This window comes from Vanacampus margaritifer, chromosome 2 (assembly GCF_051991255.1).
Source record: "Vanacampus margaritifer isolate UIUO_Vmar chromosome 2, RoL_Vmar_1.0, whole genome shotgun sequence".
NCBI classification, from domain to species: domain Eukaryota; kingdom Metazoa; phylum Chordata; class Actinopteri; order Syngnathiformes; family Syngnathidae; genus Vanacampus; species Vanacampus margaritifer.
Window position 1 is genome coordinate 12927756 of NC_135433.1, and position 18561 is coordinate 12946316.

At 40.3% G+C, this 18561-nt stretch overlaps 1 protein-coding gene across 4 annotated transcripts in view; it reads left to right on the forward strand.

Moving 5' to 3' along the window:
* Positions 1-517: 517 nt before the first annotated feature.
* The window catches only part of cacna1ia (calcium voltage-gated channel subunit alpha1 Ia), a 196179-nt gene continuing 178135 nt past the window's right edge, over positions 518-18561 (forward strand). For 3 of the 4 annotated variants that reach the window (XM_077555590.1, XM_077555591.1, XM_077555592.1), the window contains exon 1: positions 519-1345. The gene's annotated coding sequence lies outside the window, so the exon portion shown is untranslated. Of the gene's footprint in view, positions 1346-18561 lie in introns of all 4 variants that reach the window. The other variant, XM_077555589.1, reaches the window with a different exon arrangement.

The following is an 18561-nucleotide window of genomic DNA, read 5'->3' on the forward strand; positions in this document are numbered from 1 at the left end:
AGACTAGCTGTCCGCACCCACCCATATGTGCCCGATTGCCCGTTACTGACTTTGAAGTTTGTGCTGTGTGCTCATGTAGTCCCTCTCCAAAGTATCTTCTTGTCATGTGTCAAAACATCTCTTAAAGGTGACCATCCAGCACCTCGCTCTTTGCAACCGCCAGCCCCTTCGGTGCTTCCACTCGTGTGCGTTCACGCTGCGACGGTGCGTCCGCTTGTCCGATCGCATGAACACATTAAACACTCAACCTGATTATGTGCACCGCTCTGCACGTTTGCGTGTCTCCAATTACGAAGCTAGTGTGAGCTGCTGGTGCTGTTAAAGGATCTAAACACGACTCGTTAAATATGCAGTTCTACATAATTGCCCCCCACCCAAGCGGAAATATTTTCCTTAAAAATAATGCGAAAGAATGGAACAAAGTTACGTGTATTTCTATTTGTTATTCAATACACTAAAGGTGAACTTTCGTAATGTGCGCTGGTTTTTAATCCATCAGGTGCATCAGCAATCTCTTTCCCCCTCTCTGCCCTCCTTCCTCTCTCTCACACACAGACACGCACACACTTTCAGATGTCTTCACCGAGAAGAGGTTATGCTGTGACGCGCTGCAGGAGACAAACTACAAACAAATGCGTGGGAACTATTTTGTCCGTTTTTGCGTGTTCCCCGAGGATGAGGAAATAACACGACATGAAGTGAAGGCTAATCGGATTTTTTTTTTCATTCTTTCTTTTTCTTCTTTGCACATGAAGTTGCAATTTTGTGAGGAAGCGCCTCTTGGAAAATGTGCTAGTGGGGCTCCTAAATTGGCGCTTTCACATACATCTGTCGTCTGAAGGAGTTTTTCGTCGTAGTTGTTTCTTCCCCCCCCCTGTTGCGGCGTGCTCGATCAACGTGACTGAGGCTGGAAAATAAAAGTGCCCCCCAAAAATTTCAGCGCACGCAGCTTCAAGTAAAACAGTAAATATTGATTAACTTTTGACATTTCCTTTCTCAGAATGGTGCTCTAACAGCACCCTCCCTGCATTCAACCTGGTCAGGTGGGAGGCATTATTGGACATGTGAGTCCAAAAAGGAGGACCGGTGCGCACCAGACGGAGCCACAGAGGGCTGCAACGCGGGAAAAAAATAAATAAGAAAAAGCCCCCAACATTTTCTACAGCTGGGCTTCGGAGCGTGTGCACGGCAACATTTCGGCGACATTCTTGGAGAAAAATGACTTTACACGGACTGATCATGGCCGGAGGATACTGATTCTTTATGGTGTGCACCGAGCAGGAAACCTTAGGCTGGATTGTCCAGTGATTCCTGGACATCATCTTCGCTTTTAATGACAGTCAAGGTAAGTTTGACCCATTTTCTATGTTGACTTTATCATATTGAGGAACATCTAATGCATTGAAGAAATGGGTGGTGCTTCGTTAATGAGACCTTAATATTTTTTTTTCGTATGTATGTGTGTAAAAAATGTAATCCAAATGCATTTATGTATCTTTATTTTGCAAATCCGAGTTGATTCTAACGTGTAGTTAAACAGTGCAGCTATGATGCTGTCCATGGTTCTGGATGAGCTTTTGTCTCTCACTCTGGTGCGCACAAGTTAGAGAACGTTTCTTTCCCCATCTCTTTAACTTGTCATATGAAGTGTAATACGCAGTCAGCGTATGCTTCTATGTATTTAATCACCGCTTTAAAGGGGATGCACATGATTACAAAAATCCACACTACTGTAGCCCCAATTCCTCTGGGTTCACCACCATTCCCACCCACTCCTGTCTCCACTTCACCTTCTTGTGGATAGTGCCATGATCAGCTTTGTCCACTCCATTGTTACGCCACAAGATTGTGAGACGCAATCACCAATTATCAATCTCACTAAGTCATAATGACATGTGATCATTATTTCACATTTAGTTGTAGTTGGCAGGGGAGTCTCCCTTATTGTAGTTTTCTAACTAAATATTAGATCCCCTCAGTTTGGTGCAATGAATGTAATGCATCGTATTAGAATGCATAAGTGTACCTAATGTTGTGGCCGCAAGCGAATAAGGTGCTGTAACAGTCACTTCAGGGTGATGTGACGTTTGTAATATAGTCTGACGGATGTTGCACTATACCAGTAGGTTCATTGCTCTGCATAAGGCTGCCATCATTTGAGTCTCCGAGTAATATGATTGGATTGCACACATAAACAAACATAATGCTGAAGAGGGACAGGCTTCCACTCTGCAATCCCTCCCTGGATGAATTTTATGCTTCATGCTGCGGAATTACTGCAAGTCCCGAGATCCTTCCTTTAAGGGCTTATAATAATGAAATGCCTTGGAGGGCCATAGAGAGGCAAGGGGCAATTATTTCCAATGAACTTTGACCCCTTGAGACAACACATCAATAAGCCCGATCATACATATTTCGGTCTTTCTGTCAGCTTCTGCGAAGGTATCTCACCTCAGGGAGCCTAACATGATTTTGATTTGCCATGTGTGTTCAAAATATGTTAGATCTGAGCCATTCGGAGAATCAGCCATGCTTGTTGATGATAATTTTGACAACGCAGATGTAGCTGCGGCATGAACGCTCGGCTAATAACAACCAAAGGAGTAATCAACACATTGTTCCCAACATGTGGTGAACATTTGCTACATCAATTTTTGTAACAAGCTCTCACGATAACAACGGGGATGTTGGCAAATGATATGCTTCTTGACAAAAGAAGGAATCTGAAATCATCACGCAGTTTCATAAGCACAGATTCGGAAAACAGCAGTGATTCTCAAATGGTGGGTCGGGACCCAAAAGTGAGTCGGCTATTAAAAAATGACATGTATTTGGATTCAGATCCATGCACGTTCCCACATAGAACATACAAGATTGTGCTGTAGTCGCTAGGTACTCTGTAAACAAATACAGTGCAGCTCAGACTTTGGCTAGCGAGCGTCACAGCTAGCATGATGCTTTTGGTGGTATGTCAAACTCCTAATTTAACACATGTGGTTTGAGAGACTATTTTTTAAAATGGGTTGCAACTTTGCAACAATAGGAAGATGCGGGTCACAGAGTGACAACAGATGAGAACCTCTGCTTTACATTACCTCTAGGATTGAACACAAAGTTTCCAATTCCTTTGGATTTAGATACAATTTGACTCCAGGAATTAATACATATAGCAATCTGATCCAATGTCAAACCAAATGTCACCATCAATGATCGTTTGAACGATGGTTAGTAATATGTTAATTTCTAGATTCTTTGTCCGCATTTGTTTTTATGTATTTTTTCCCCGTACTTGAATGAAGTGTAATTGCACATCCACTACAGTAGGTGGCAGTAGCGCTCTCATTGTCCGGCAATGTGCAAGGTATTTTAGCTCCTCTGCCGAACTATACTTACAACAATTTGATCGACAAATGATACTATTTATAGTCATGGTGGAGAGTTGGGAGTGCGTGAAATATTTTCTTCTTTCTTGGGGGAGAGCATAAGAAAAAAGAATTGAGAAGCATTCTAAGGCCAAATGCAAAGATTTAATTCTCGTCATATCTTTCTAACAGTTTTCCTTGCCATACAAGCAGAAAACGAATTTGCTTTCAAAAGTAACGATGCGTAAAGTTATTCTTGATTATTACTTCTCCCATAATTTTTTTTCTGTTTCTCTTCACGTTTTTTTCTTTTAAGACTCTTCATTGTATCATTGGAGACATTCGACACATTCTCTATAAAACTTGCAATCATTAGGGCCACCTGCGAGTTGGAGCCTATCCCAGCTCACTTTGGGTGAGAGGCTTTTGTATGTCAATTGCTGGGCACATACTGTAACTATTCACACTCACATTTAGATCTATGGACTATTTAAATGAAACTAATCCTTGTGGGAGGAAGCCTGAGTACCTAGAGGGAAACACACACAAACACAAGGAGAACATGCATAATCCACATAGGAACGCGCCTGTTTAGAGAGGCATTGAGGGGTGAAAAAAGCACCACATAACCAGAGTTAATCATTTGGCGCTTAGGAGGTAAAAGCCACTTTTTAGCTTATTTTTCATAAAAATTGTAGTCAAATTTCAAATTGTGTGACTTTTTCTACATCTGAAGTTGTTCTCAGTACTGTATGCGTTTGCACAGAAACACCCACGTAAAAATAGACATCATGTCTGGGCTGATTCGCCACATGGGGGAGAAGTGAGGGCAGCAGCAGCTCTCAATAATCTAAAAGTAACAGAAGATGCCGCCAATAGGGAGAAATGAAAGCGAGCCATAAGCAAAAATGAGACACATTCCTGCCGAGATGAGAAGAAATGCGTAATGGCCAGAGGAAAGACGGAGAAGACAGGCTGGGAGTCAAAAAGAAGGGGGGGGGGGGCGTCGAGCGCATCAGAGCGACACGGGGGTGAGGATGAGAGAGGGATCAAGTGAGGAGTCAGGGGAGATGGAGGCTAAGCGTACAGTTGAAGGGGACAAAAACAACAAAAAAGGAGGAGAAGAAAGGGACCGTGAGGCGGAGGCTGCTGCGAATGCTGCCATTATCCAGTGGGGTGAAACAATGGCTGTACAACTGTGTGCTGAGGGCAGCCACATACTGCGCCTGGAGGGCTTCCCGCAACGGCCTGAGAGGCGAGAGCGAGTCAGGCCGAGAGAAAGAGAGCAAGCAAGTTCGATTGCTGCCACTGTCGATATCCTACAGCGTAGAACAAAAAACATAGAAATGTGGCAGGTGGAGGCAGGGGCACCAGCGGAGCGAAAAAGACACGTAGATGACTCGAAAAGAACCACAATCGAAAACGAGGTAGTAACACAATTTGATTCATATAAAATACCGACATCTAGCTTCATGCTAATTGCCCTACAAACTGGCCAGATAATGATCTCAGAGCGCCCCTCATCTTTATAGAGATTTATAGAAAGACAAGACTGCACGATTAACTCTTTCACTGCCAGACGTTTTCAGAAACGGGTTGTCCCCACTGCCAGCCGATTTAAGCATTTTGAGTGATCTTTCAAGGTCCACAGAAAATGTGTTTGGACTATGGAAACACACATACTACCAAGTGAAAGATTGGACTCTCGGCTTTCATCAGAAAAAAAAAGTTTGTTTCTACCTTATTCCGTTCTTCAGTAATCAACAATAGAAAATGGTTACTTTCACCGAAATTCTCTCTTTTGAAACAAAAAACGGAGAAAAAGAGCTTTTTGTGAAACGATGTTATTTCATGCACTCTAGTGAATTGTACACTTCTTTTTGTCCATGAATGATGCCACAAACACCTAAATAGTGCTTTACTTCTGTAAAACGCTTTCACCAACAATGAAAAAGTGTTTTTTGATTGCAAAATACGTTTATTTCCATTCAACAGTGTAACAATTTGACAAAACAATTTCGCAAACTATTTACAAATGTGTGCAACTGTGGTACCACTTACAATTATGTGGATGTTTCAAATACAGTTTTCCTTTTGTAACGCTCGCCTGCGTGCAAGGAGACGCCAGGACTCGCACAACACTTTACTTTCACTTTCGCTTTGTCCGTTTTGCGTGCAAACGTTACACTTTCTTGACGGCCTTTTTTTTCCGGGGAATAAAAAGCAAGTAGCAGACTGTACACACTCCTCCGATGAATATGCATTGGACTTGGGGCACTCTCCGTCGTCCGATCGAACGTCCGCCTGTGCGTGCTCGGTTGCGTTCCGCGTTACGACACCGTCATAGCCGCCGCGTCAGCGGTTCCAATTTCGCCGTCAAGCTCGGATTCACCTTCATCATCATCGAGGATCATCACCGTCGTCATCAATGTACTATTTTAGCGTTGGTCGATGCCTTTCGTCTTGTAAGTGTAGAGCTGCTTGCAAACGCTCGCCATTGCCCGTTCCCTCCTCCATCTAGCTCCATCTAACGTCTTCTACTGCCGCGTCAATGCTTTCCAACCACGGAGTCACCACCCTCATCTTCATCATCGATGATGATCATGTCATCAACAATGTGCTTTTTTAGCGATGCTTTTGGTCTTTGAAAAAAACGGCTCTGGCGTTAGCTCCTCGCGACCGGCCGCCATTTTTCCTTTGTTTTCCATTCTGATCTCCTGCTCAACGCTCTAGCTCCGCCTCTACTGACGCCCACCCGATCTTGTCAAAAGAGAGTCATCGCTGCCCTCTAGGGGCCAAAAATAGTCATTAGGCTCAAAAAACTTGCTTAAAACTTTCAGGAGAGCTCCGCAAGCCTTCCCAGCACCCGTTTCAAAAAAAAAAAAAAAAAAATCATTGGATGACGTCTTTTGACGTCATTGGCAGTGAAGCGTAGGTTTTTACTTGACGTCTTTAAACGTCAGTGGCAGTGAAAGAGTTAAGCTCATTGTGCTTACTGTACAGTTAAGACAAAATTATTCATAGCTGGGCCACAAATATTTTAAGTCCCAGTAAGGTGAAAATAAATTTGTTCTAAATTTGACACACGGCAGAGAAGAGTGTTATTAACAAGTCTGTCACATTTGAATGATTCGATAAGTCAACAAAATACTTCCAACTTCTACCTGGAAAAATGATTGCTTCTTCCTCTAATATCTTTTTTAAAAATGTTTATACATGCCTACATGTTTGAGCTGCTTAATTATAGCCACTTCCAAGTCCCTGGGAGCTGCCAGGTCGGTGTGGGCCTGTGGGACTTATCCGGGTCACCACAACATTGAGGCGCTTTAAATCATTCAAGCAAGTGCAAAATGCCAGTCCACGCTCTGGCTGCCATGTCAGACTTAAAATAAATAAATCCCCTCTCCTTACTTTTTAATCTTTTTCTGAGTAATGTGCGTACACTCACGTCCGACAACGAGGCGCTCTAAAGTGGCCATAACTAGACGAAGGGATGCGCCAAATGTGCTTGACAATTGCTGACATGAACGAAGGCATTCAAGGTCTTATATAGTGGAGGTGAAATTTATCAGTAAGCACCGGTTTTGCCCCAAAAAACAAACAGGGAAATTGAAACGGTAAAAATATTTTGCGGTTTTACCTCCACATTAGTTCTACAGTAAGTCTTTGCACATGTTTCAGTAATTATCTTCAAACATGTATAATGCATTTAGAAACAAACCTCTATATTAAATTTACAGTCTTTAATTTCACATTTATTTTATGACTCTTTTAGAAACAGAAGCCACAGAATGTCTTTTGTGATATTTAATTTGTATATATATATATATATTTTTTTAATACATCCTGAAAAAGTGAGTCACATATGCCTCTCAGCCTGTTGACTCATGCACAGCCACCCTCCGGCCGTGCTATTGTGTCACAGTGAATATGACCACAAGTGCGTGTGACCAACGAGATGGTGGTGCAAGCATGCGTGCTTGTGACAGATCCTATCCAGGGGGACTCTTCATGTGGTAGCACAAAGAAAAAGATACAGCAGTTGGTCAAATAATACCAACACCTTGTGAAAATCAAGCAACTTAGCTGTGTGCTTAGACAAAATCTCAAGGTCAAGGTACTCCACAGTTTGCAGTTCCACAATCAAAAGGCACAAGAAAAAATAAATTATTAAATAATTTGCCTGCCTGTTTGTTAGTTAGGGGGTTGACATAGAATGATGTAAGCATGTTAGCATGTTAGCATTGAAGGCACTGGACTTGGATATGTTTCGGTTTTATTTGCTAACAGCTCAATTTGGTGGAGTAATAAAAACAGGTGGTTCAAATCTTACCTGTAACCCATTTTACTGTTCAGTTTAGAGAACTGTCACGATACCGTTCCATTTTTTGTGTTGAGTTACTTGTGCACCATTTAGAATTCTCCTTCTTAGTCCTAATTGGACTTGCTGAACAGACAAGCATCTGTTATTATCGTTGGCAACATTAGAAGCTTGGTTTCATCAGAAGACTTCTTTCTCTTCCTCTTCTTGCTTCCAGCTTGCTTGTTTCTACCAGTCTGCACCAGCAGTTTTAATATCATCATTATATCATGCTGACTTCACTCTGGAGAGAGCGCTGGTTGTTATGGAGGAAGCCCTTGCATTTATTCCTTCATATGTCTTCCTACTATTAGTATTTATGTCACATCTATTTCTCTACTAACCTTTAATAAGAGACAAGCAACGGTGAAAATAGATCCTCCAATCCCAGAAGAGAACAGCGCTTGAAGGTTGTGTACTTGTTTGCACGCAAACAATTGTGCATTTGTGTTGCGTTCCTATAGTTTGCAGGTAATCCAAGGGTGACAACAATGCTTACAAAACCCACGCAGGCGCACGTCTCCAAGCTAATCTCTGACGACAAGCCGCAGTGTGCGGTCCATCACACTACATCTCAATGATAGATAATTGTATGCCGCGCAGCATGCGAGCGTCGGGATTTGTTGTATGTCATGTCAGGGATTAGCATGAGCGAGGGATAGCGGCTGCTTAAATGTGCTTGACTACGTAAGTAAACATACTCTTGGATTAGGGTGTAAATTGGTGTTAGGCAGATGCACGGTACAACGGGTGTGAGATGTCCACTCCGGAATGGTGTGAATGGTTGTCTGTGTCCGTTTGTGCCCTGTGAGTGATTAGTGACCAGTCTAGGGCTGAATCCGCCTTTTTCATTTGGCATAGAGAAAATTGATGGATGAACGGGCAAGCAAAGTGAATCTCAGTTGTGAACCCCCATCCATCCACTGTGCTGCCTGTCTCGTGCGTCTTCTACTATCCAGGGAAAGTAGACGATGTCACATGACATGACATGGGCTATTGGTTCAACCCCTGGTTCTCCCCCAGATTAATCAACGTGCCCTTGAGGAAAATGCCCAACCCACGGTTTCATTAATGTATATTTCCCCATTCATCTTTCTTAATTATCTATCTCTTTGATCAAATTTGGTTCAGGGAGAGAATGCCGTAGTGGAAGTATTCAATTCAGATCACAATCCACCCCAAGGGACATACTGCTTAGAAAATAATCAACTTCCACCTTGGAGCCATAGTAAAAAAAACAAAAACAAAACAGATTTGATAACTTATGAAGGGGTTCAAAATGGACCTGGCACAACTCACTATGGGGAAGCAGAATAGTACATGAGAGCAGCAGAAGCATTTATGTCATTGTGAGATTCCAGGCTCAGTTCCCACCGAGTCATTGGAGATGTGCAGTGTCTGCCCCAAGCCTGAATAACCGGGAGGGTGTAAAAATCAAGCCATGCTACTCGTGCAAAACATGACTGAGGAACGGAAATGAGCGAGAGCTTGTTGTGCATTGCCTGAAAATTCATTTCATGCTGTACTACGTATATTCTATATACTACACATCCACTCCCCATTGGGAGTTTCGTAACATGCTCAAGGGCACCTCAGCTATGCTTCAGAGCCAAACTGCAACTAGCGCCAATTACCAAATCTTGGATCAGTTGCAGGTCTTCTTCTTTTTAGTTGAAGGCGTCTTCAGCGCTTGAGATGAGCCCTCAAAAGCAAATCCTTACTGACTGAATAGATTCAGCGCAATTACCATCCAGCCAGCAACAAGAAAAGATTGTGCCTTATAGCTTGTTAACCCGGTAAGCACAATTGTCAAACATTATTAATTTTTAAATGCAGCATTTGCGCCTCCAGCATTATTATAGTTAATAAAAACTAACAAAATGATTACTAATAACTAAAACGGAAAAAACATTTTAATTTAACAAAACAAAAATAAAAATGCTTAAAAAAAAAGGCTAACTAACTGAAACTACATTTTATGTAGATAAAACTAAAACTATGATCACAGTGAAAATGTCATTTGTTTTTGTCTTTGTCAATTAATTTCATACATGAACTTTCAGGGTTGATTCTAAATATATTTGTATGGTGTTGCACAGAATAAGGAAGGTCAAACAGTTGTTTGGAAATTGTATATTACTTTACTACACAATATTTACCAGGTATCGGGCCAATAACCGGCCTCATTTCAAGGTACTGGTACTCGTGATGGGTGGCCGATACCAGTATCGGCAGCCTTTCTGTGGCTAGACAATCACGAATTAGAAATTAGAAGAATAGAAAATTGTCATTCATTTCATGCATTAAAAAAATATATATTGTGTTGAGATATATTGGGCTTTCTTTAAAATGATCTGTCATTATTTTTGGGGGATATCTTATTCAAAAGTGCTAGTAGTAAGAGTACTTGGTATTGGTATCGGACTACTCCAGAGTTGATTACTCGTACTGGTATTTTACATATCCTGCCTCCCTGTCACACTTTAAATCCGCTGCTCACGGAGTATCACCACAAGTTAGTTTTGCTTGCTGTGTTCATCTGTTCCCGTCTGAAAAGTTGTTGTTGCAAAGACCCACAACAGGCAGGGCGTCTTTTTTAATTAGAATGGAATCCTAGTTGATGCATCAGACTCCCTTTTCCTTCTTTCTGTGACCTACACGGATACTGTGTGGACGCTTGGCACGCCTTTCCCGCAGCAGTTTTGTTACCTGTCACTGCAGACACCAGCTAGGAAGGCAGACCCGAGCCTGCTCTACCATCACTAAGTCATTTTGACGGACAACACATCCCATCGTTCAACCTCTATCTGCTCACTGCTTAGTGATGGGAGCAAATAGCCTCCCTTAACGACAAATTGTGACCTTTTCCAAGACAGACTGATGCAAGTTCATGAACACATCATTTAGCATTTGTGTGGGATGCATAAATCCACATTTGAATTGACGTTTTGTGAAGCTGACCCCCCCATCCCCGAACATGGCTATTATAATAAACGTCAATGTTGCCTTGTTGTAGGTCAATTATGGTTTTCGTTTTTCTCCAACTACACCAATGGAGATCAGTGGGGCTGCTGTCATCATTGGCATGAGAGGCCATCGAATGATTGCATCAGCAGTGCCTGAAATAATTGTCAGTAAAGGTGGCACACAATGACGGAAGGCAGCCAGGATATATAACCGCAACGTTTGAAAAGACTGTTCTGGTTTATAATCGATACTTGTTATAGTCTTGTGTTAGAAAACATTGTATAATCTACAGTAATTATGTTGAAAGTCAAAATCAGCATTAGTGTTAATTTTGTCAACGCAAACTAAACAAAAATAATTTCGACAACACACATTTTTCACAGGACTAAAATTAGACTAAAACCCTCATTAATAAACAACTAGGACTAAATCAGTATGCATTTTAGTCAACTAATGAAAATTAGACGAAAATGTACTTCACTTAATAAAAACTGGACTAAAATCTATTGACATTTTAGTTCATGAACAAAAACGAGATGAAAATGATATGATTTTGTAAAATCTTGTCCGCTAATCTGTCGCCGTGACACTGTCATGTGACACACAGTGACGCGTCCCCTGTCAAATCTGCAGCTAGCAAGTGCAACATGCAAAAACATGGGATGGATTCACGGTGAGAGGTTAAAAAAAAATGTAATCAAAGTCAATTGTAGTTAACGGCTACAACATTCCAACAATCATGTTAATCCAACCGCTAACTAATGCTGGCTAATTTACTAGCTCATAGCATGGAGCCATAGTAGCCACTGATATACTGTAATAGTGTGTGAAGTTGTTTTTCATCAAAAAGATGAGAGGGAATTTTATGTGAAATAGTTGTAGATCCGAAATGTTTAACATTATCTGACCTAAAAATAAAATACAAGATTAAAATGATTGTCCTGACTAAAACATTGACCCTTTTTGTTGACTAAAACTAGACAAATAAACTTGAACTAAAATAAAGACTAAAATGCTAGATTTATAGTTGATTAAAATGCACTAAATAAAAACGGGATGAGGTTGATTAACTATGATAAAAAAACATACAAGCGTGATTGAAACTGAGACTACATTAAAAAATGACTGATAAAATGAACACTAATCAGCATAAAGTCGACAAATGGTATTTTACCATCAACAAAACCTGAACAAATCAAGTTTTAGCAATCCAGAACATCAGACACTTTTTCCTGGTCCTGACACTTTTGTTTAGTTATTTGGTGCCGGAAGGCGTCCATAGGGCTCAATCATAAACAGACCCATTGGCCAGTAGAAAAAACACACAAGGTTTTTTGAACAGGACATTAGATAAACACAAACTAAAACAGTTACACTTCAAACAGCACTATAATTACAGTATAGCATACTTTATATCAATGTGAAATCCGTTGAAACGCTACTCTGTATTAAATATAAAATACATATTAGAAACTGTCTTCCTTACTATTCTGTCGTGATTAACAAGGAGAAACCGCCCCTACTTTCTCCCTTGCCTCACTGTGATAGTCAGGGTTGGGAGGGTTACTTTTAAAATGTAATCCGTTACTGTTACAAGTTACCTGCTAAAAAAAGGACTTAGTAACGTAATCCAAGTACCATAATATTTAAGTAATGTAACTGGATTACTCCAATATTGAGTATGCTCATGAAGACAAAATAAATATCACCACAATATATATTCTATGCAATGTGCCCCTGCTATTTGCGGGTGAAAGGGACCCGGGCAGCCTACAAATAGCAAAAATCCTAGTGTAATTAAAAAGCATGTAGGCTATTAATTGATTGAAGGCCATATGCTGTTTTCGAACTGTCACTGAAAGCAACCACACCTCACAGTTTGATAGATAGATAGATAGTCAGTCATCCAATGAGGATGACGATGTGTGACATCAACTGCAAAAATAACTTTTATCCCAGTCACAAGTTTAGCCGTGTATATGTTGTGCATAATGTTTAAATAGTGAATTGGTGGGAGGAAGATTTGTTTGGAAGGTGTAACTCACATTATGGTTGTAGACTAGCGGGCTAGCTAGCAAGAAGCTACAACGCGTAGCATGCCGCTGGACTCTCAGCTCAAACTTTCGCTCCAAGTAAGTTCCAGTGAATACCGGTCGTCATTTCCTCCTCCTGTCTTTCGAAGCTTTTTCAAACTGTCCGTGTGTGGAGGACACGACTAGTCAGTTTGTTCGTTCCCACCTCCCCGACATGTAGCAACGGCCCTACTCGCATGGGCATGCACGCGCTCTTTCTTTCTCTGTCGCTCTCTCTCTCTCCCCTCCCCTCTTTCGGGCTCTCTCTCATCGTAGAAATTGTAATCCCTCGAAGTAATTAATAAATGTACCTGTAATCTGATTACATGTTTTTTCCCTGTAACTGTAATGGAAGTTAAAAAAAAAATTGTAATCTGATTACGTAACGGCGGTACATGTATTCCGTTACTCCCCAAGCCTGGTGATAGTATATGTATACCTGAATACTGTAGTATACTCACACACTAAGTTGCCTAATGTGTTTGCCAATGACAAAATATATTGTATTGAAAAGTGCAAAAGCTCTTTTCTTCCCTATTGGATTAATGATGACGCTCAGCGTTCATCACTCTTAATGAAATCGTACCTGGACGATTCTATCTCATTTGTTCACTTGCTGCCGCCGCTGCTCTGTGAATGCGGGAATAAAAGTCGATCTGTTTTTGTGTAAACACCAAAGTGTCAGAAAGACTGAATTGCGCTTTTAGTGAAAGGTTAGCTGTGTTAAAGATAGCGTTATGATGGAGCATCATCTATGTGTATCAGATCACTCAAACACTTCATTCGCCTTCTCTGTCTGCCTGTTTTTGGGGCCACCTTCCTTTCATGCTGGATAGGTAATAAACACACACGCGCACACACACACACGCACGCGCGCACACATGCACACACACACACACAAATGCAAGTCCGCAGTTCACACAAAACTGAGAGCTGCAGGGGTGTAAATGTCAGCCCTCACTTTGTCTATTTGTTGATAGATTTGATTGATCGTGGTATGCTGACAGCGTGTGTGCATGTGCGTGTGTGTGCACTTTTATGCATGGCTTTGTGAGGACGTGGCGTTTATACAGTACAAGGAGCACCTTTCGGTTAGTTGGGAAGACTTGCCTGAAAATGTACAAGAATTACATAAGGGTATCATAATGAATTTAAATGACTATTAATCTCATTTGAAAATGATGTTTAATTTGGCTGCATGCTATTCATTTAAATTTCATCATGCTATTTCAGTCAAAATGGCTTTGCGAGTATTCAGTGATGAGCAACTTGTCAAATCCCCCGCGCAGGCAAGTTTGAGATGAAACCGTATCCTCCCTCTTGTGACATTACAAACCTGCTCCTTCCAAAGTGTTACAATACATTAGTCAAGGATCTTAATGATGTGACGTTGAAGTCGGGGGGTACGAGTAATTGCTTTAGTCATACGACATGACATCAAGCATCAGCTGAAGAAGACCTTGATGACATTTTAGGGGGAAAAAAGCCAGAGGGGTTGAATTATATACAGCGCATACTGTATATGTGTTGACATTTTAAGACCGCGGGAAAAACTGGGCTGCATTAGTTAAGCGCCTGTACGAAAGCCGTGGACTCACTGAGTCATTGTTAAATGTTAAGCAGTAAAATGTGTGACTGTGTGTGTTTGTGTGCAAGAAAGCTAGAGAAACTTATTATTTTTTTTAGTCTAGTGGTATTAATTAGCTCACAACTGTCTGCATATTATGCAGTCCAGCAGCTTATTTTAAGTCTGAAATTACATAGCCTACATTTATACAGCAACCAGCCGCAACATTATCACCACTTGCACATTATGATATCTAATACAAGAGCTGTGTCAAACGTTGCCTTTACAAAGATAAGAATGTACAGTATTGTTTTGATTGACACTGTGAGAGAGGCAGATGTCTATTGTGGTTGTAGTTTGCATTCATGTAGAGCTACTCAGAGTTCTTGTTAGCATACTTATCACTGCACAACTCAGCACGGAGCTTTCCATGCCAGAACCACAAAAGCAGGAGCAAATTAAAAGTTGAGGAGGTTCAGTTGAGATTGGAAACAAAAATTCAAAATCTATAGCATACAGTGTACACTGTACAGTATAAACGGACAGACACACTAGATAACCTGAAAAGAAGAAATAGATAGTCAAGATTAAGAAAAAGGTTTGCGTGTGTGCCTTATTAGTTGCTCTACAATATTATCCACTCTCAACAAATCATAAAGCTACTCTGAAGGCAGATTGTTTGAGTCATGTGGGAAGCGTTACGTTGCCTGCGACTGGTCTGTGTAGTACTTGTGTCCGTATACGTATTTACAATAACTAAGACTACTTTAAGTGCCCAATAAGATGTGCTGAACAATTTACAAGCATACAAGAATGATGGAATAACAGTTGTGAATCAGGATCCAGACTGGGGTCCTATTGAGGACTAAAGCAAAAATGTACTATTTGATATGAATAGAATGGTATACAGTAGCCCTAGCATTAGCTAGCAGGCGCTAGCCACCAACAGATTTGGGCCTAGTAATAATAATGAAATACAGTACATAACTTAACCACACCGATTCACTCCTGTTCACTTGTTTTTGGGGTTTGATTATGTGACATTCGCAAGATGTTCCGTTAGGCACTGTGATGTCATTTTCAGCCAAAATGGCCGCCCCTGAGATGGATGAAAACAGGTGGATTTTGCTGCTTAGTTCATAGCGCACAAACATATTGTTAATACAAATTAATTAATCCAACTGTGTATGGCCTTTAGTGCGAATTTATCCACTACTAAATTGTAAAAAAAAAAAAATTAAAATAAGAAATACAATATAACTACACATGGCATTACAGGGAAACAGAGGCTTATTCACATATTTTAGCAAAAACACTGTTATTACTAAAGAAAGAAATATAAGTAAATACACCATAAATACACATTACATCAACTTGTGCCCAAACATCTACACTGTAATAGAGCAGTTCACAATCGTTTTTTTAAAATGACAATTTTTTTTAAAACTTTAAATACAATACATACTCACCAGAAATCAGATGCTTCTTATTTATCAATAAAATCCATTCCTCTTTTCCAAACTAAATTGGGTATAATCCAAGCTAGCAAGTTGATGCCGCTGTGGAAACGATAAATAAATCCTTTACCGAGCTGGAAACAAGCCAAGCAGCTACAAGTGCTGTCCAACCTATCTTCACAATGTCCACTTTAACTTGAAAAGTCTACCTTTAAAAATGAATTTTTAATGTCATACATTTGTCCTTTTCTTTTCAGTCAGGTTGCCACCTCCCTGAAAAATAAATAAGGGACACCTCATTGACATGGACAGTCGACCTGATCGCCTTCAACCTTGCTGGCGTGAATTTTTTTTTAGCTTTTTTTTAGTAGGTGAAACAATTCTTTAACTATTTAAACCTGAATAGGATGCATATCGTTACTGCTATGTGAACAATACTTATGTCCATTTTTCTTTTTAATATATATATTTTTTTTTTTTTACAAAATGTTAAGATGTCATTCAGTTTCATCCCAAAAACGTAAAAAATCGACAAGTGTTTTTCCACATAGCAGTGACGATATTTGTGAACGATATGAACACATGGAAAAGTTATTATCCAGAAATGTACTTTAATACAAACTAACAAAGTGAATTTATCAAAATTCATATCTCTCAAACAGAAACCTTTCCTTATTAACTTAACTGTATAAATTAATATAAAACAATAAATAGTAGCTTATGAACAGCTCAATGCGACATTATGTGGAAACTAGACTAGCTAGCCTATTTTTTTTACCATTTATATTTCCTCATCGTCATTCGGTGTTCTGAGAGTTGCTAGTTACTATGCCTACAATTTGGTAGACATGGGCTACCTCTGTAGCAGTCACCTGTAAATTAGAGAACCCAATTTTTGGCTGTGTGTATACAGTATTTATAGTTAGTGTCGTATAACAACTGCATGTACAGTAAAAATTATACATATCTGTTTGAACGTTTTATGTATTATCTATTGAACATACTTTTCAATCAACTATGTTTTGCATGCAGCATAGATACTGTACTCATTGCACATTTCCATATTAACCTTGATCAGAGGCTTAAATAATCATTCTTTACATATCATATTTATCACTGGCGTTGCCTGGTGGACAACACATTTTTCTAGGGCTCCCCTAGTTTTGTTGTTCCTTGTTCAGTATTCCGCATGTGTCCTGCACCACTGGAAGCATGTTGCTTGGGGTCAATCAGTCCGCCATTTGGGTAAAAGTGCACCAGCAGACAGTACAGTGCGCTTGACAGATATTTTTCTCACACTTTCTCGACCCATGTGTTATGCTTAACAGTCCTCGGTATTTTCTGACTTTTTTTTGGGGAGAAGTACTCTGCTGTGGGTCTGATTACCGCTCTGCTATGTATTCCCGCAAGCAGCATTACGTCGACCAATAAGATGAGCGGATTCTGTATCGGTGGAACATTACTGTAAGTTGTCACATAAAGGGCACTGTTATTCATTGATTCCATTCCATTGACATTTTACGAACTATTTTTAACTCTCACGGTATTTACGAGAGAAAGTGCACCCCTTGACAACTCAATACAAGACACGTACTTAGAGTTGTAAATATGAAACCATTCCGTATTTCAAGGGACGTTGGCAACACTATTTACAGTAATTATGAAATTGAATCCCACTCGAGTAGCTCTGATCAACCAACCAGAGGATGGAAAAATTCTCGATGGCCAGGGTTGGGAAGATTATTTTTAAAATGTAATCCATTACTGTTACAAGTTACCGGCTAAAAAATGTAGTTAGTAACGTAATCCAAGTACCATAATATTAAAGTAATGTAACTGGATTACTGTTGGATTACTCCAATATTAAGTATGCTCATGAAGACAAAATAAAAATAAATATCACCACAATATATATTCTACAATGTGCCCCCTGCTATTTGCGGGTGATAGGGCAGCCTACAAATAGCAAAAATCCTTGTGTAATTAAAAAGCATGTAGGCTATTGATTGATTGATTGATTGAAGGCCATATGCTGTTTTTGAACTGTCACTGAAAGCAACCACACCTCACAGTTTGATAGATAGATAGATAGATAGATAGATAGATAGATAGATAGATAGATAGATAGATAGAGCAGGCTAGCTAGCAAGAAGCTACAACGCGTAGCATGCCGCTGGACTCTCATCTCAAACTTTCGCTCTTTCAGAAAAACGAGTAAGTTCCAGTGAATACCGGTCGCCATTTCTTCCTCCCGTCCGTGAAGCTTTTTCAAACTGCCCGCGTGTGGAGGACACGACTAGTCAGTTTGTTCGTTCCCACCTGCCTGACATCTAGCAATGGTCCCACTCACGCGGGCATGCGCGCTCTCGCTCTGTCCTTCTGTCTCTCTCTTTCTCTCTCTCTCGCCCGCTTTTGCACTCTCTCTCATCGTAGAAATTGTAATCCTCGAAGTAATCCCCATTTTTAATAAATGTACCTGCAATCTGATTACATGTTTTTTTCCCCCCTGTAACTGTACAGTTACATTTTTTTTTTGCAATCTTATTACGTAACGGCGGAACACGTATTCCGTTACTCCCCAAGCCTGACGATGGCTTAGTGGTGAGAGTGGTGATTCTGAAATCAGAAGTATATACACTAAATGACGAAAATGTTTCAGTAGTCTCGACATTGAAGTCACTGAAGTCAAATTGATTATGTTTATGTGGATGGTACATGATGTCACATACTGTAATTATATATCTGTCAGTTTTGTTTTTGTGTTTCTCTCTTGATC